The following is a 20,027-nucleotide window of genomic DNA, read 5'->3' as shown; positions in this document are numbered from 1 at the left end:
ACATAATTCCAATGAGTTTGAAATTGCACTAAAAGAAATTTGTTGTATAAAGGTATGGTGGTGTTAATGCCTGTTCCCTTTATCCTTGTAAGTAATGTTTCTTACTGTAAGAAAGGTTCTCTAAATGTTTCTTAACTAGTCTCAGAAGTATATTCGTGCACCTCACATTTTGTGTGTGCGTCTACATAACAATAATATATAAAGTGGAATCTTTCAGGAAATACTTTACAGAATACTCCCAATCTTGCAGACCTACTAATACAAGTCATTCTAATGAAACCACTATAATTTCTTGCTGAAAGATGTGCGGTGCCTCATATGAAGGAGTCAGTTCTCAGGCAAAATACTGGAAATTGGACTGTACAGCAACATTCTCCAACAATTTAAGTCAAATAGGAAAAAAATAATAGTCCTCTGTGGAAGAATATGCTGTTAACAGGAGAAATATTTATAAATCACACCATTTCTCCAGCAACCCGCCCCCCAACCTTTTTTTAATGACCATGTATAATCATTACCTCAGTTTTATCCAAAAGAAAAAAAAATGCGCGTATATATTTTGCAAACTCTGACAGTAACATATACATGTTGGACTAGAGAGAACATCCATTGATAGATGCAACAAGATTCTAAGTTACTTTCAATCTAAACTTCCTCCAGTACCATCAGCATATTAGCATATTACCTTTTCTGAAAGTTAATAAATAGCTGTAGGCTAAAAGTCTATATTTTTGCCTCTTGTTGCAATAAAGATCTCTAGATGGTAAATCATTGTGTTTTATGAAAAGCATGTATGTATTTCACTTTCCTAAGTACTTGCTGAGCACATATATGTAGGCTCCAGTGTAATGATTTCACGTAGCCTTCACTGACCCTAAGATAAAACTTGGAAATATGTGTGTCAAAACCATGAAAAAAATCAATAGAGAAAGATTAAAGCAGACACAGATGTTTACATTGACTTTATTTTGATATTATCACTCCCTTCTCTTGAGGCTTAGCTTGGGACTTAACGGCAGTGGATATTTGTTTGAAGTCATTATAGTAGTGTTTGTTAGAGCCAGTGAAGTTAAGGATTTGCCAATATTTCTGTCATCATTGCCTGTTTCAAAAAGCTTAGACTCAGATGTAAAAACAAGCCTCTAGTTATAATTTAACTGCTTTAAATGCTTCTGTAGTTTCCCTGTCTTATCTGTGGAGGTTTATGTGAGGCTGTCGTAGGGCGCCAAGGTTCCTTTAAGGGCAGAAAATGCCTAGGAGCCAGGCAGAGCCCCACAAGTGCAGGTTTCCGGGGCAGCAGGCTAAGGAGGAAACTGGCTGGTAACTGCACCTAGTCAGCTGATGGGAAGGAAGCAGGGCCCTAGGAATATATAAGGCCCAGCACTGTAGCTGGTGTGGGTTAGTTTGCTGGCAGCTGTCAGGGAAGTTGCTCTTGCAGGGAAAAGCTACCCAGAGATGCTATGGTTGTATATTCTGCTGCTGGTAAGACTAATGGGCTGTAGGAGCTCCTGAAGTCTAGGATGCATGCATTGCTGAGGAAGAAGTTTGCCTTCTCAAAGGGGCAGTGTAGCTTCCAGTGTCATGGTGATGGTTCTTGTTAGGTTTTGTTGTCTCTTATACTGGTGAACTGGTGTGAGACTACTGGGGAGGAGAAGGCCTCATTGGGGCACACTACTGGGTAGAGCTAGTGAGGGTGTGTAGATGGGGGTTGCAGAGAGCCCACTAACATACAGAATTTTTTAATACAAAAATACATTGATTTGTTTGGGTTTCTGTTTAGATAACATGCCTCTTATGTTGAATGTTAATAATTAAAGTAAGTTTGGGTTGTGACCTAAACTAAGAAAATTTGAGTCCAAATGGGTGGTGGGGGAGAAGTTTAAGTAAGTTATAAAAGCTGGGTGAAGTTTAAATAATGGAAACTCATTTGGTCAAATGAAAGTGTAACTATTGTTACAGCTATTGAGTTGAAAAAAAATCTCAGTTTGTGTTTTTGTTAAGGAAGAGGAAGTTTTTGCAGAAAAAGACAGATGGGGAATTGTATAATTGCCCGTGCATTCTCAAAATATGTTTCTGCAACATCACAGATAAAAATGCCATTAAAATCCCACCAAAAACAAATGTCCCATGCCCCTAAATACAAATCAACTCACTGGAAGGAGATTTGATTAAGGGGAAACTAATGGGAAATCTACTAGGCTTAAAGCATATTTTTACAAGGTCACTGTATAGAAAAGCCCTGTTTGTTTAAAGTGTTTTTAGGTGCATCTGAAAGCTTCCAGATAAATTTATTTTTTGGATGGATCCCCATTCCAGTGGTGCATGTTGGCAGTAGGGATTAAGCCAGAACCACAGCTAAAGGAGAGATTCAGTTAACTGGGCTTCAGAATTGGAACTTCATTATAATTACCTACTGGGAAAGAGGGAATTGTCACATTCAGCAATGCTGGAAGCAGCAGCAGGAGCTTCAGTCTTGGATGCAATGGAAGGTATTGTCTCTTCCATCTGCTCCTGCCACTGGCCTTGTATCCTACAGTTAACATAGCATGTAACATCTAGTAGTGGGTCTCCATCCTAGAAAAGCCTCGGAAGAGCATGAAAAAGCAATTTTTTTTTTTTTCTTTTTAAAATAGACCAAGAGCAGGTTCTTGCTCAGGCTGATCTTTTGCTTTCCTTAAAATGAGAGTTGTCCTACAAAAGACTGTTTATACCTAAACAGTGAGAGGACTGCTAAAACTGCCAAATTATTTCATAGGCTTCTTACCACCTTCAAAGAAAGCTTTGTTTAACTATATATTAGTGGGTTTGGGTTTCTTTTGTGTGTGTGTTTTTCTTTGTTTTTGTTTTTGTTTTTCCTGTTTGTTTTTGTTGTCGTGTTTTTTTTTGTTTTGTTTTTTTAACTAATGTAAGGAAATATTTCCTGTTAAGAATAGCTTTATTTCTGCCTTGCAGTAATACTTGGCATTGGTATAATACTTTCCAGCTAATGATCTTGAAACTACTATCTCTTTTTGACAGGTGTATAATTCTTTTCACCTCCCAGAACGTCAGATTCACAGAGCCAACTGGTGTCAGAGGCAGGAGGTTAGGAGACGTATGCAATAGCAACAAAACCATTCTCCTGTTTATACCATCAATACTTTCTTTTCTCTCTTGCTCCTAATCTTGTTGTCTTTTTCTTTTCCCATCACCTGTTTCTTGCTTTTCATCTTTTCTACTAATAATCTCACATGCTAGAGGTCACACTCTAATTTCTTTCCCTTGTTTATTTTGTTTCCTTTTCCCTTATACAATGGATTCCCCTCACCTGGTCTGACTAATCCAGGTCTCTATCAAACTTTTGTCTCCTTCTGCAATCTCTCTCTTGCTCTTGCCTGCACGCTTATGTTGCAGCATCAACAAACCCTGCCCAGGATGGGGTGTGCTTTTACTAATACTCAGATGTGGGTGCCTCTCTTTATCCATATCCTATATTTCCTCCCCACTGCTTCTTCCAGACTGCTGTTTGAAATAGCATATTGGGAGAGAAGTAAGACTGGACAGAGGTGGAAAGGAAGGGAAGCAGCCTTGCCTGCCTGATCTATGGCCCTATATTCTGTAGTTGGGAATAGAAACTACAAGAAAAACCTGGTTCACTTGCTGCAACCCTAATTGTGTGTGACATTTCAGCTAGGATGAGTGATAGATACATCATCAAGCATAACAAGTCCTCATATCTGTAACACAGCATTCAATAGCTGATATTCTGTCTATTCACATCTCGTAGTACATTGCAAGACATAATAAGGCATTTAGCATTTGCATGCAACCACCACTGCACTGGTTTCCAACTATCTTGAAGATTAATGGGGAAAAGGCTGTATATGCTAACTGCTAACTTATTATCATTATCTAACTTTCTGAATGCTGAGAGTTACCTGAAACATACTAAATGACCTCTGTTACTTTCAAAGGCATATTGGAGGGGGAAAGATGGCACTTAGCTTGGAAGTTTGTAAATGAAAATTGAATCTAATATTGTTAGTACTGCAGTAGCACCCAAAGGTTCTTAAAAGTCCCAGCCAGTATTGGTGCCCTCATTATGCTGGATGCTCAACCTTGGAACACCCCTACATCTGCCCACCTGTGTGCATACACATGTGCATCCCCCTGTCAGTCGTCATACTTAAGATGTGGCTGTGATTAACCAGTTAATGACATCTTAAGTGAGAGAGAGCAAGAAAATGTACTTGCTCTGAATACTTTCTTCCAGTTTAAATTTATGCAGTCAAAGAGAGAAGCAAGACAGAGGTACAGTGTGACTTGCCTGCAGTTAATGAAGCCAGTATTAGGCTGGGATTTAAGAGAGACATTCTATTGCTCTATCCATTAAACTATGCTTCATCCTCCCATGTAAATACCTAAAACTCAGGGGAGGCTGGCAGTTCACCCCATCTTCATTGGAACATTAGGTCTGTTTCCCTTAAGCTTGTGCTTCCTGAGAATATTGGATCTTAAAACTTTCTGCCTTTCTTCAGGGTAAAAGTGTTTTTTGGCACTAGTCTTAGGCTGAATATACAAGAGCAAATCCCAGACCTTCAAGCAGTGTAATTTTCTATCCTTGCTACTATTCAATCATATTAAGACAGATTTCCTTTTGTAAATACTTTAGTAGTCCAGCATGCTAAATAATACAAGATCTGAGCTGCTTGTGCATTGCTTCAGGTTTCTGTGACCTAATGAAAACACTTATTACTTATCCTTATATTAAATAATGAAAATTTTATTTAGTTAGAAGCAGTTGTCTTTTAAATAAAACATGGAGTGGTCTTGAGGTCTAATTGAAATACAGCTTGTGGTGAGCTGTGCTACTGCCTTTAGGAAGCACTAGCATATGAGGTGTGCAATATCTTGGTGTTGAAGCAATATCTGCTAACAATTAACTTCTGTAACTAAAAATGCTGTTAAACAAAATTAGCTCAGCAAGCTACCAGCTGAACCCATCCAGTCAATGCACTCCATAATGAACAATGTCTTACTTCAGAAGGTGCCTGATTAATGTCAGGGGTCTAATCTTTCTGTATGTGTTTTATTTTTAAAATAAATTCATAATGTGTTCCTTATGGGCAGAATTATACTGTTAAAGCTCCCTCACCTGACTATCTTTGTATGGGGTCTGTTCTGCAATCAATAAAGAGTGTTTTTTCCTCTTCGATTGCCAGACTTTGGCACCGTGTTTTAATTCTTATCACTCTGTTAATGAGGTGTATTGTACTCCTGAAGGAAGCCAGCATCTGAGAGACAGCAAATGCTATGTAATGCCTTCTGAATGACAAGTGTGTTTACTAGCTATTCTTTATTATGTATAATTACTGTCATCTGAATGTATTGCATGCAGTCCCCTAAAGTGCAAGGAGTTCTAATGCAAAATAATATTTGTCAGGTTATTGCCAGATTGTATCACTCTTACGACTAAACATGTTTCATAACTCTCCTTCCCCTGTCCTTACCTACACTTTATGATTCATTCCTTGGCTTCTGTTTTAAGGTTTTATTCTTCTGAAGACTCAGAAATTACAGCAGACATTTGTGAGACAGCTGACAAGATGTCCTTGCATTCCAAAGACAAGTACTGCAAAGAGGAACGAAATTTATTTTGCCATTATTTTTATTTCTCCCTGTCCATCTGTCATTTTGGTTATTTACAAGGTTGTGCTATGTTTCCATAATTGTTGAGCTGTTCTGACAAGACAGTATTTTTTAATGGAGAAATCCTGCCTGAGAATCTTGGTAGGAAAGCAGGGTTAGGCAGCCCAATGATTCAATGTTTGCAAGAAGCCAAGGTCTGCAGTGAACACAATGCCTGTCATTGCCTGAGCCAGAAGCAGCTGAATAGGTCTTGAGGAAGGGATAGGTGTTGCTCTACTAGGGAGTTGCTGAGACTCTCTAAAATTTCCACAGATGTGCTAGCTGATTAGGAAGATATCTAAACTAGATAATATGGCTAAATATGGTGTCAGGGGCTGTCTTGTTGTATTGTACTTTGTCATTGAGTCTTTCAGAAGGCTATGCTCATAGTTACTAGAAGAGAGAGAAACCTCCTTTTTAGTTTTAAATGTAATATTCTGAAAATAGATTTGCTAAGTAAACAGTTAAGATTCAGAAGAGTCAAAATACCTGATTTGGTTAACCTGTTTTTAATAAAATAAGCAGTCATTGTATTCTCCTGCTCTACTTTCAGTCTGTCTGTATGTAATCATTGTGTCTCTAGCCTTCCAGTTAGATGGCAAGTTTTCTACAGCCCATGGGCTAGATTCAGCATGTAGAGCCCTGTCATCCAACCCCTACTGCTGCTCATGGGACTCTGAATTGACCCACATGGTGTATGGGCCCAGAGAGCAAGGCCTGGGATGGATGCTGTGTGTGGCACTTGTCCTAAATATTCTGGGATCCATACTGCATATCATAGCCAGTCTGGGATCTGTACATGTAGAGCAGTCCTGGATCACCTGGGGGTGGGGAGGGAAGCTGTGTACAGTATGAATCCTGGAATAGGTGCTAGATATAGCATGGCATGTCCTCTGGCTGTGCTGGAATCTGTACTATACATGGTACGTATGCCAACCAGGCAGCACAACATGTGACTCTACTGGCCACTATGGGATCTGCACTACGTGCCCTGCTGGTTTGGCCACTCTGCAGGTCTCATGTGCAGCACAGGTCCTGGAGCAGCTGGAACAGGTGCCACATGTGGTCAATCCAGCATGCAGGGGGTGATGGTGGAGGAGTCCATGTATTTAATTGCTCCCCAACCCCACCAACACTCATCCAGTCCATGAGGCCAGATATGTTTGATACCCTTGCTTTAGAACATGGACCTCTTACTCTGAGTTAATCCATCCCTTGAACAGTAGGACCTGATCTGGGATTGTAATACTGTTGCCAGAATAATGCTGACTCAGTTTATCACAGGTAACAACAGTCTGTAGATGAGCAAATTAACTTCATTTGAGGACATGGGGAATTTTGTTTGGTACCTTAAGGATAAGTGAAACATTTGTAAATGGGCAAACATAAGCCAAAAAGTCTTTAGGTCACTTACTCAAGATGGGTGTGTGTGTTTTAGAATCCCCTTGGTATCACTTTACTCTCCAGGTTTGAATAGTTCCGCCAAAATACTTGCCTTTTCAGGTTAAGCAAACCCAAATCCTACAGCTTTCATATCGTTTCAGTCCCACACTGTAACTTGGCTCAAGTTTACTTTGTACTTGAAAGCCAGGTACAGATATTATACATAAATGGGTTTAAGTGACTAGAAAAATCTAAACCCATAACTGTAGAGAAGTTTGGCACATACAGACCAGTCTGAAATGGCTGAACTAAGTCTAAGATAGACCTGGTTTGATGTGCACTTACATCTATTTGATTTAGGTTAAACTAATGAATCAAACTTCTGTACCAGATTTCCAGCTTTGCCTTAATTTCAAGTTAGATCTCTGACCTCTGGCAACCCAATCTCCTTTGCAGTGCCCCCCCCCCCCCCTTCTGCCTTGCAGGGAGGTATGCTAACATTCAGCCTGCACTTGGCTGTACCATCCACGTGCTCAGTAGGCCCTGCCCCTGAGCTCTCCTAGAACCAAACCGGCGTAGCCTCTCTCTCTCCAGTCCTGCTTCCAGCAATCTGTCAGCCCAAGGCAGGCAGTGGGGGGAAGGGAGATATCTGTGTCCTGTGCACAAGCCTTGGGACCTAGGTATCTGAGTTCCCTGGCTATGCCCCCACGCTCCACCATGTACACACAGATCTGACAATGAGCCAAGGAGAAACCACTCTGCACAGGCAGAACCCCACAGACCCTGATCCTGGCACCTGTGCAGCTAGCCAGGGACTCCCATGCCTCTGTGCTTGAGACAAGCCTCATTGACCTCTACCCTGGCTCCTGCACACCACATCTCAGAAACCAGAGATAGGTACCCTGCCAGCCAGACCTCAGCATGGACCTCCCCTTCCTCCCTCCCCCCAGCAGGAACCACTGTGGCCAGTTCACCTATGGTAGGTTGGGGTGGCAGGGGCTACACCCAGCCACAGTGACAGGGAAAACCATGTTCCAGGCCCTGCATCTTTCTATCCATCCACCTTTCCAGCCTTCCATCTATGTTCCAGACTTCCTGCCATCCTTTCTTCTATCCACTATCTCACAGCCAGACCCTCATCCACCCATGGACACTGAAATCTGACAGGCACCACTACATACCATGCAGATGACCCTGTCCTGTCCTTCTCTACTAACCAACCCTGATCACACAGGAGCTAGGTTATGTCCAAGTGGGCACGCATAAGGTCCGGCAGACTCCACCAAAGTTGTGCAGGGCAACAAAGAGGACCCATGAACTGTAGTATGTCCTATGCTTTGGTGTGGGCAGCAGGGCACCAGGGCACGGTGTGGGGAGGCCAGGATACAGAGGCACGTGCAACTCACAACAGAATGTGCTCATTCTGGGGCTTTCCTGGAAGCCTGGGCCTAGGCACAGGTGCGGGTTTGCAGTGATGTCAGGGGCCTGGGGGAGTGCTTGCCTGTGCTCAGCAGCGAATTAGGGGTGGCCTGAGCACTAAGCTGTGCTCGGCAGTCTCTGGCACCCTGAGAAGCACCTGAGGTATGCTAGGAGGCATCCATAAATGCCTCCAGACTGCTGGCCTTGGGCAGTGCAGGTAGCCTGCATACCCACCACACCAAAGGGCAGACACATGTACTGTTTCCTACCACTCTAACCTAGGCTATTTACAGAAAACCCTGCAAGATAAATTGATTCCCCTTTGGGCTTCTTGAATGTCTGTACTTAGCCTAATAGAAAAGTTTTCTAACCCTGGAAAACCTTTCAACCTCACACCCCAGCTTGGTGGTTGCTAGCAAAGCATGAAACTTAGAATTTTCTGTACTGCACATTTTTATACTACTGTTGTTGAGGCATTTCTCAGGCAGTGTTAGCACTTGATCCATGATCATTAAATTCATTTTTGAAACATGAAGTATGTTCATGCTAATCAGACTCAGCTTTCAAAATGTGTTTACTCACTAACCTATAATAACTCTAAAAATATGTCATTTTATTGTGCAAATCAGGCTTTTGTTTTCCTCATGAAATATTTTAAGTTATGTCAAGTAGGCATAGGCAATGTCTAGTGGGTGCACATGCACCCGCTGAGATTGGAAGCACCAGAAATGAAACCAGAAGTGCTGATGGAAGTGCTTGGCAATTGGCTGCTGGGGACCTGCCTCCTCCCCCCCCCGGGTCAGCAATCTGGTGCCCCCCTGACTTGGGAGGCACCAGTCACCCATGCAAGTAGGTTTAGATTAGAATACTATCTCTTGTACTCTTTAAAGGAGTGCTGTAAACTTTTGAATGCCAGTTTATTTTATCCCCCAAAATTATTACTTGTTTTTAATTCTGAAGAAATGAGAATTAGTAGGCCCTTTCTTACTAATTGTCTGCTCTGATCCAAATTCATAGATGAGACTTCCGTTTCTCTGCTATATTCTAAGAGAGATCATGATCAAAGATGAACAAAATAAATCACAACTTCTAAATATGATTACTTTTATATCAGAAAGGGAGGAAAAATAGACAAGAGAAAGAAAAAGGAAATAGTTATTTCAGCTATAGTAGTCTCCTTTGTATGTCTTTGTTGAGATCTTTCATGTAATAATAAACCTTTTGAGATCAAGCTGCCTTTGGAAGGAAATATTATTGTTGGTTCCTTAAAGTATTTTGGAAGAAAAGTACTTTATTGAAAAAAAATGATAGTAAATCAGGATATCATAGATAACAAAAGCTGTCATATGAGAGGAATATTTCTTTGAGGGTTTGCGTACCCATTTGGTACCTTGAAATAAGCCCAGCTGTTCATAAATGAGAACTTAAGCCAATTACATGAGGCCATTCAGATAGCAATCTTGAGACAAGCAAAACAATTTAGAATACAATCTTGTATGCTAACTAAATTCATTTTTTCCCTGTTTTACCAAGATTAGCCCATGTGTCCTCTTCAAAAGTACAGAACTAAAAATGCTAACACTTAAGGAGCAAAACAGTCAATGACTTGTTACTGTAGGATATTAACATCCTATTTAAACCATTACAAGACAAATTCAAATCTCATATTTTGGTAGTGCTCTACAACTTCGTGGCACCAACTTGAAGTCCTGGCAACATTGTCACCTGAGCTGGAAGGCAGCTGCTTCCTGATGATGCTCTTTGGGTGTTTTTTTAGCTACCTTTTTATTAGAAATAAGCCAAGGAGAAATGAGAGGCTGAGTTCCATAATATTGATAAGGGTGCAAAAAGATATTTGTTCAAATCATGGGATATTTATAAATACTATAATTTTATGCCATGTGAAAATACAACCCTGGTTTGGCTGAATTCAGATTACCAGCTGTCATGCTTTCACTGGCACTGCACCTTTACAGGTCATCTTGTTAGCAATATTAGTTCATGAATATTGTATATATAGTAGATTTGCCTAAAGTCATATTATTTCTTCAGTTTGATAGTTTTAAGCTGCCTTTGTTTTTGTAGAGTGAAGTTTTCATCAGAACACCTTTGAAGTTACAATTTTAACTCGTATATTTTAAGAGGCTTTAGGACTTGAAATTCTGTTTGAAATGCAGTCAAGCATTATTTTCTACATTGTTTCAGGTCTTAGTATTTTTACTACAATTCTTAAAGCATCTTTAAATTTAAAATAGCCATTCAAAAATCCATTGTTTCTTCTGAAGAAGTTTTCACATATTTGGCTCTAATCTTTCTGAGCTTGATAAGGAAGTTGTGAACATTTGCAGATAATCAATTGTTTGTCCAAATAGTACACATTACATTTTCTACATTGAAATTAATTCCTACGCTAGCAATCACTGTGGCAAAGTCTTTGGATTCCATTTACATAGAAGTTATATCAGGAAGTTATTAATTAGAAGCATTTATTTAATTACAATATTTTCAACAATTTCTCTCAAAAGAAAGTAGTGTAGTACTATCTTCAAATATTTAAGGAATAAACAAAGGTTTAAACTGCTAAGAGGAACTTTGAGCTAGAGCAAATTAACCAACATTTTCTGTAGAACATTTTTTCCTAGTGCTTTTTTTTTAAAGGTTGAAGGCTTTTAGTTAAAATTCTCTATCATCTCATAGTATTTTTTTTTTTTTAAAGAAGGATTTTTTTGGTTTGTTTGGGTTTTTGGCAAAGGTAAAGGAAAACCCACTTCCATAACTTAGTGTTCTAATCTCTGACAAAATATTTCATAGTAATCAATCTATCCTTATGCATCTTCCAAAACAGAGAATAAAGGTCATCATCTTTATTAAAAGAAGTTAAAGGAAGGTAGATATTATAAAATAACCTCTTTAAAAATCAGTGGGGGTTTTGTGATGATGTCTTTGACAATGGAGGTCTGCCTTTAGGTAAGGTATATAAAATATTCTTGCAATTCTTTCAATTAGCTGAAATCTAATTTAATAAAATAAACAACCAACACCACAAATATGTATTAGTTGAAGAAGCATGTGTAAACCTGGTGGCGGCACTACCCGCAGCCACATCCAAATTTTTGGGATCCTGGGGTGCCAATAGGTCTTGGTCTACTTCCATTCTGTCTACAGGCTGGGAACACCACTCATTGGAGTGCTCTCCCATGGTCCTCCCTGCACCGGACCACACACTAAATAACTATTCACAGTAATTTATTATTTACAATAATAACTGAGAGAGTGACAAATTTGACATCTCATAAATAACAAACAAAACACTTTCAATGAGCACAATAATAATCTTTACCAGCAGATAAAGCAAATACTGATCATATAACAAAAGCAATTATGTTATCAACTTAACACTCAGGCAATTTATAACAGGTATATACACTTAGTCAGCCAGGTCTCCACAAAATCAGTCTGCTTTCAGCAAAGTAGTCCACTGTGCAGTGGAGACCCAGGTGCTCACTCTGCCTCAGAAGAGGGGTGGTGATGCTGTCATCTGGACAGAAGATGGGGGTGCGTCAGGATCTCAGGTGTGGCCGAAACCAAAGTTTCTTCCCTTTTCCAGTCTTTCCTGGGTGCCTGCAATCAATCACACCATTCCCCAGACACTTCCCAAGGCAGCTCCCCTGTGTTTGGCACCTGGAGTGCCCCTTCTTAGCTGTACTTTATTGACCACCCTGCTGGAGTTCCCACACGGCCACAATTCCCTGCTGCTTTTACTAGCTCTTGCAGAAAACCTCCTCAAGCAACCCCTGTCCCTGATTCCCTCCCAGTGACTCCCTGCACCCAGGGATCTTAAGAGTAGGGAGGGGAACCCATTTGCAGAACCCCTGCTCCTTCAGTACAGGATATCAGGCAATCCTGGGTACTCACTCATTAACTAGTGGCTCCTCTGCCCTCAGTAGCAGCTCACTCAGTCAGAATTCTTCTGCCAGTCATCCTGGTAGCAGCCCCATTCAGAAGCAGTCCTTCTCAGCACAGCTTCAGCTATCCTCTTCCCCAGCTAGTCTCTCCTGTTGTTGTTTTTTTTTTTTTTTTTTTTTTCTCCTTGGCTTCCTGCTCTGGAGTTACAGCTGTCCAGTCTGCTGTAGATCCTTGTCCCAAAAGTGCAAACACTCTGAGCTTGCAAGCTCTGGGGAAACCCTTCAGCACCTTTACACACATATTAAAAGAATTGTAAGTATCTTGTAATTCTGCACAGGTGTACACAAGTTTGTAATGGCCTACCATTATTAGAATAAAGTGCAATTTATTAGTAGTCATCTTTTCATTGCTTCCCTGCTGCCCTTCCCTTTCCACCTCCCCCTGCCCAGTCCCCACAGCTGTGAACCAAACAAACACTTATGTAGGAAGAACCAATTAAGGTAAACTTTTGTGGGAGTAAGTGTCTGAAAAATGCACTGAGTTCCATGCATCTATCTTCACATGCCAGTACACTACAATGCATCTACACATGCTTTCTGCTACTTAGCAACATTTGGTTTAATCTCCTTTTTCTTATGTCATTAAACAGCTATATACTTTAAAAAAAATATATTAACTATTGTTTTCTCTGCATGTGGTTTGGGGTTTATGGATTTGTACATCTCCTTTTCCAACCTGTGGCATATATTTTTACAACTGAACTGCAGTCTCCAGATTCTGATGGACAGCCTCGGTTGTGTGAGTGTTTACTAATTACAGTAAGCTTTACAGGGAGACATAAATATTTATGAGTTCCCAGTTGTTGAAAAAAGAAAAGAAGAACATGAAGTACAGTAATGATGTGCAACACAATTCAATCACTTACTGAGAATTAACACAAATATTTGGTAAAGCCTCACATTAAGCTCACTTATTTATGAGCCAAATTATAGAAATTAAGGGCTGAGAGGGACCTTGAAAGATCATCGAGTCCAACCACCCTGCTCCGGGCAGGAAAACTGCTGAGATCAAATGATCCCAGCAAAGTGTCTATTCAGTCTCCTCTTTAAGACTTTCAAGGTTGGGGACTGCACCACCTCCTTGGGATATCTCCTTGAGAAAGCCTTACAACCCCCACCAAGGCTAAGAGCAGCAGTCAGTTGATCTGCTCTTCCAACCTCAAGGGTGCATCACAGCCCTTGACTCAGATATGCTCCCTAGGCTAGGAGCAGGGATCAGCTGACTGGCTTCCTATTTGCTGGTGCAGGGGGAGCCTGGGATCATGGCAGCATGGTGCAATGGGGATCTGATCCCACAATTGTGCCTCCTGCCATTCATGTCTAATATAGCAAGACATGCAATTGTTGGATTCATACATCAGATCCTATGGCTCTCAGGGGCATTGGGGAGGGTACAAGGCTAATTTGTGGAATGCCTGCCAAAAAGGTTGGCACACTTAGCTAGACGATTTCTTGCAGACCCTTCTAACCTTCCATTTCTGTGATTCTTAGTTATTAATAGAGATGAGGTAGAAAGGTACAAAAGAGGCTCAAGTTCCATAAAACCCTAGGTAACTGCTCTGATATCCATGCAGTTATTCAGGATTTACCCTACAGTAACTGAATTTAGAATCAGAAAGGTGTTTGGTGACCTATAATTCTCATGTATAGTTAACCATTTGCCCTGCATATCTTCCTGATTTAACTACAGCTGCATTTTTGCCATCCTTTCCAGAAAAAAATGCGGGCGAGGTATGTCTTGAAATGCCATCAGAAATGAAGATTACTTGATGTTGCCTGTAATATTAGCATCCTATTTCACAGTCTACTTCTTAAGATAGCAACAGTTCAGAATTGTTTGCTATTAAACAAATTATAATTAAAGAGATCCATCAGATAAGAGGCATACATATATCAATTCAATCTGTCTGAAGCTCTGGGAAAGATAGTTTTTTCTGTCTTGTAGTGTAATATATCTGTCTGTTGTAGCTCTGAGTGGTCTGAAACCATGCTGGGCCTCAGTTAGAGAGATTCTAATGTGGGGAGTGAATTTGTGGGCAGAACCTCTGGTGACTGTCACTTTAAGATTTGAGAGTAGGCAGCAGGGCAGCCTGCAGATGTGGGCTAGCCCTAATCAGTGTCAATGACCCCAGGAGGGCCCTGGGATTGGAGGAGGGGGTGGAGCATCCTCCATTTTAACCCAGGCCCTTAGAGCAGGCACAGTAGTTTGCTACTAGCAACCGAGGAGGCAACATCTGGCTGAGTTGCTACTTAGAACATCTTGGAGCTTTGGGGATGGCAGGATGCTCCAGGTCCTAGGTATGACCGAAAACTGCACCCTACTGGGGAAGGGTAGCCTGGTGGGACTGTTTGCTGTAGAACAGTCCCCCAGAAATGCCAGGCAAGTTGTCTCCCCAGTGAAAGGTGGGTAGGGGTACCTTAAAAACCCATCCCCTACATCCTGGTGGGTTACCCTGAGATAGGGACAGTCATGGAGCCAGGCACAAACTAGAGAGAGGCACCTGAGCCCACAGGGTAAAAGACCCCAGTGTTAGTGGGGCCAGGCATTCTTGAGACAAGCACCTGAGTCCCATAGGGTGAAAAACCCTGGTGGCCCCAATGAACGGGCAGACAGAGTGCGGCCCCAGTGAGAGGTCAGAAATATGCAAAGGCCAACATAGAGTAAGGTGAGCGATGGCAGCCCAAAGTTCTGTGTGTGAAGAGGGGCTAGCAGCTGAGTTTAGCCTGGAGTACAACACAAGGTCATGGGTCACATAAAGTAAGGTCTGTGAGAGGATGGCCTAAAGTGCTGTGTGCACCCCAGATGGAGAGTGAGTAGTGAAGCCCAAAGTGCCACGTAAATAGGGCCCGAGGGGGACTCAAAGTGCTCCATGGAATAAGAAAGGTTGAGGGTGGTCTGGGAAATGGACAGTATGTGAGAGGACTAGTGAGAGCAGGTAGAGTACAAGAGGTGCTGCGAGAGAGGGTGGTGTGAGAGAAGCCTGGTGGAAGGCAGAGTGTGTGTTGCATATTAGAAGCCCTACAAGGGGCAGAATTTGGCCTGGCTTTAGGCCGGACCAATTCATTAACTTAGGTTGTCATCTGTGAGACATGGGACATAAGGGAAAGTCGGAGTCGTATGCAATACCCTTGTCACCAGGGCAAACAAAGGGCAGCCTCCCACCTTAGTGACATCACTCATAAGGATTACCATCAAGACATGGCAGGTGAGGAAGGTGGGTGGTTAGCCCAGGGACAGGCAGGCAGGCTGGCATTGTGATCTGGCTTTGAAAAGGCCCCCTGACACAATATTGTAGCAGCAATAAATGGGTTTTGGGTTTTTTTTTTGTTTTTTGTTTGTTTCTATTGCTTTGTTGCCCTCCTCCTATGTGCTCTTTTGCTCTCAAATTTTCCTGTGGGTTTCAGGTTTGATGTGATGATAAGCATCCTGCTTCTTCATGGAACTGATGTAATGGATGCATCTACATGAGATGCTTTACTGTGCAGTAGACCAACTTACTGCACAGAACGCATCACTGCCTACATTTTCAGGCACTTTCTGTACAGTAAATTGGTCTACTCCATGATTTATTTGGTACCTGAAAATGCAGGTAGAAAATTAACTATTTGGAAATGCGGGTAGAAAATTAACTGTGGGGTAACTGCACAACGAGACTTGTGTAGATGTCTGACCTGGGCAGCATGGGGCAGGAGATTGCAGCATGAGGCAGCAGGAGCTGCCTGCTGCTGGGGCAAGCTCTGAGCACAAAGCCTGGCCAGGACAATGTCCCTCTGCCCCAGCAGCTCCTGGGGGCAGGGAGAAATCCCCCAGCCCCTGCTGCAGTTGCTTGGGACTGCAAAACAGCTGCAGGGGAGGGGCGCAGCCTGGAGCTGGCTGGGACTTACCTCAGATGGAGACAAGTCCCAAACAGCCATGGGGAAGCCCTACTGGACACAGAGCTTGTTCCCATGTGCGCGGGATGGGAGAGCTCTGCAGCAGCAACTTCCCTGCTCCATAAACATCAGGACCACTCCTGATTTTAATGGAGCCAGGAGACATCTGTCTCCTGGCCTTGTGCTCCCTGCCAGCCCCTAGCCTAGCACCTGGGGGAGCCTGGAGGTCCCCCTACCTGCTGCAAGGGAGCAGAGCAGGGTGGAAGCAAATCTTCTCTCAGGAAAGAGCACGTGTAGACATGCTTTCCAGTAGGCTTACTGTGCAGTATTTTTACAGTGCAGTAAGTGTACTTTGAATTAATTGCAGGTGTAGACATGCCCAACGAGAGCTTGAATTTCCTTGTCATTCTCATCAAGCCAGTCTTGATGTTTCATAGAATCATATAAAGTTAGGGCTGGAAGCAGCCTCAGGAGGTCACCTAGTTCAACCCCCTGCTCAAAGCAGGACCATCTCCAATGAGATCATCGCAGCCCAAACTTTGTCTGTCTGGGTTTTGAAAACCTCCAAGGATGGAGCTTCTACCACCTCTATAGATAACCTGTTCCAATGCTTACTACCCTCCTAGTGAGAACATTTTTTCCTATTATCTAACTGTGACAGGGAGCAGTCTTATGGCTGGTCCATAGGTTGGCCTGCCTACCTGTCTAGGGCAGTCCACCCACATGCCACGGCTTTGATGTAACTTCGGGAATGGTTATTGATAAGGTGGGAGGCTGCCCATCTTACTGACGATGCTAAGGGTGCAATACGCAGCTCTGTACTGTTCCTACACAGTGTTTCTTGCCTTGAAGATGGCATTAGTATGTGGCTCCAGCCTCACACTTAACCTCCTTCTCTGCCCACCTGGATCCCTCCTCCTCAGGTGGTCTACTCTGTTGTCATTCAAGGCTGCAAAGACCCATTTTCCCTCTCGGCCCTGGCCCCCTCTGGGACCTTTGGTCACATAAGCCCTGGCCTCATCTCTAGGCCAGCTGGAACTCCCTGGCTCTGGCCATCCCCCATGCTGGGTGCTCTGGCCCTTTGACCATTTTGGTCCTGTCCCCAGAACTGACCAGTCGAGTTTACTGTGGTTAGATTATTGAGCTGCTTGTCCTCAGTCTCCCATATGGGTCCACCTTCTCAGGTGCCTCCAAATACATCTCACTTGATCACCAAGTCCAGCATGTGCAGTCCTTCAGGCCCACCCATGCAGACCCTACCTATGCAGTTTCCTTACTTGATCACTCTACTTAGGCCAGCCTGTGCACAGTCCTTCAGGCCTGGCCATAAGTAACTTGTTCTATGCAGCATACTCACACATGCCATCTAACTCGGGCCACTACACTGCCCACTCTCTGGGGCTACTAGGCTTTACACCTCTTGGGCCTCAGGTCTTATGATACACCTGGACTCCTTGCCTGTCCCCTCTGTGGGATAACCTACCAGGTTGTGGGGACTGAGGCTATACAGTGCCCCACTAGGGAGGCACTGGTGTGGAATTTCCTGGGGGCCACCCCACCACAGGCAGCCCTACCACAACATCAAACCCTAGCAGGGTATAGTTTTAGGTCATTCCCCAGAACGTGGAATCTTCTCCATCCCCATAGTTCCTGTCCTTAACCTCCAGATGTTCTGGGAGCAGCAAATCTCTAGCTGAGCAGTGTTACTCCAGCAGCATTCCTACAGCACTGCCAGCTCAACTCTCTGAGGGCCTAGGTTTATACTGAGGCTGCCCAGCCCCATCCTCCAATCTAGGAGCCCTCCTGCAGTCATGTGACTGCCTCATTGTGCCTGCCGGCTGCTCCACAGCCTGCTTAAGCCTCTTAAAGTAGTAGGTATCACAGATGCCCTGCCATACTAACCTAAGCTTCCCTTGCTGCAACATGAAACTGTTGCTTCTTGTTCTGTTATCTGCCGCCACTGAGAAGAGTCTAGCTCCATCCTCTTTCAAAACCCATTTCAGATAGTTGAAGGCTGCTATTAAGTCCCCTCTCAGTCTCCTCTTCTCTAGACTACATAAGCCCATTTCCCTCAGTCTTTCCTTATAAATCATGTCACCCAGCTCCCTCAACATTTTTGTCACCCTTCGCTGGACTTTTTCCAATTCATCCATAACCTTTCTGTAATGGGGGGACCCAAAATGAACACAGTATTCCCCTCTATGCAGCACTGGTGAGGCTACATCTGGAGTAATCACTTCCCTTGACCTACTAGCAACACGCTTACTAATGCAGCCCAGTATGCTGTTAGCTTTCTTGGCAACAAGGGCACACTGCTAGCTCATATTCAGCTTATTGTCCACTGTAACCCCCCAGGGTCTTTTCTGCAGAGATGCTGCCTAGCCGGTACTGGTGCATGGGATTGTTCTATCCTAAGTGCAGGACTTTGCCGTTGTCTTTGTTGAATCTCATGAGATTTCTTTGTGGAGAAGCCTATAAATTCTTTGCATGCCTCATGAATACTTTTTCTTGAGGCTCTCCCAATGATCAATGGTGTCAATTTCATTCAGGAGGTTGGAGAGTTTCTCACTAAGATACTTATGGAGTTGATCATTTTTAGCGGGTTATTTCAACCACTTAATATTGAACATCCTCTTAAGGTTTCTTTTAGTTCTCCAAAAAAGTAAATATAGATGATGATGTTCAACACTGGATAAAATGTTTCAGTGTTGCCTTTCAGTGTCGCCAAAATCATGTCTTTGATGTAACGATTCAAACCGAATTTCTTGTCTACCAGGCTACTATGATCCCTACCCTATTGTATGAGTGTGAAACCTGGATGATATATCAGAAATGCCTGACAGCCCAGAAATGTTGCTATCATTAATATCTTTTGAAAATCCCCCATATCAATTGGAAGGACCGAAGAACAAATTCCAGTGTTCTGGCTCAGGCAAGCACAACCAGCATTGAAGCCATGTTTATATATCACCCATTCCATTGGACAGGACATGTCATAAAGATGCCTGACAACGGGCTCCCAAAACAGATCTTATACTCCCAGAAGCAAAAAGAAAAATGCCAAGTAAGATTGTCAGGAATTGTGTACAGGGAGATCTCAGTAAATAATACAATTTTTTTTTCAGATTGACCCTCCTGCTGCTTGGGCTGACCAGCATCTTCACATGCACTACTGCACAGTAGCTAATGTGCAGTTAATCTACTACCTGTATTTTCAGGTAGCAGATAACTAATCATTAGCTTATTTTACTGCATGGTAGCCTAGCAAAATGTTAAATAGTGACACTTTACTATACAGTAGATTAGTTTACTGTGCAGCAAAGTGTCTCATGTAGACACTATCTTATCAGTCAGTGAGTGTATTTTAGATCTTCATCTGGGTCTGATATGTGGAACATATGACTGATATTGCCTGGGTTGGGAGGTATGGCTGTATAGCTCAAGCTGTGGCAGCTCTTATTTTCAGTTCTAAAGGTCCTCAGTTCATTCTCGACTGTGTCTGTCATGATCATGTCATTTTATAAGCAAGCAGTGGGCAGTGCCTTGTCTTCACACACTAATGAAATAGTCAATGCAGCTGAGCTACACTGTTGTAGAAATGTTCTAAGCCACAAAATGTGCTGTAATGGCTAAGATTAATTCCACCTCGGAGCAAGAAGGGACCAGGAGCTGCATTCTAATCATCAGAATTTGTGGTAAAGCCGTACATCTAGGCCAAAT

General features: G+C 42.7%; 1 protein-coding gene and 1 long non-coding RNA gene across 2 annotated transcripts in view; one reads left to right on the top strand and one right to left on the bottom strand.

Moving 5' to 3' along the window:
• Nucleotides 1-20,027, top strand: part of CDH12 (cadherin 12) — a 976,881-nt gene that overhangs the window by 219,654 nt on the left and 737,200 nt on the right. The window lies entirely within an intron of this gene.
• On the bottom strand, nt 9,741-12,524 carry LOC109282211 (uncharacterized). The gene is made up of 2 exons (XR_002089129.2): nt 12,385-12,524; nt 9,741-12,090 (listed from the first exon to the last, which is right to left on the bottom strand). It is a non-coding gene; the product is annotated as an uncharacterized LOC109282211 (long non-coding RNA).

The sequence above is a fragment of the Alligator mississippiensis genome, chromosome 5 (genome assembly GCF_030867095.1).
Source record: "Alligator mississippiensis isolate rAllMis1 chromosome 5, rAllMis1, whole genome shotgun sequence".
Lineage (NCBI taxonomy): Eukaryota > Metazoa > Chordata > Crocodylia > Alligatoridae > Alligator > Alligator mississippiensis.
This window is presented reverse-complemented; position numbering and strand designations above follow the sequence as displayed.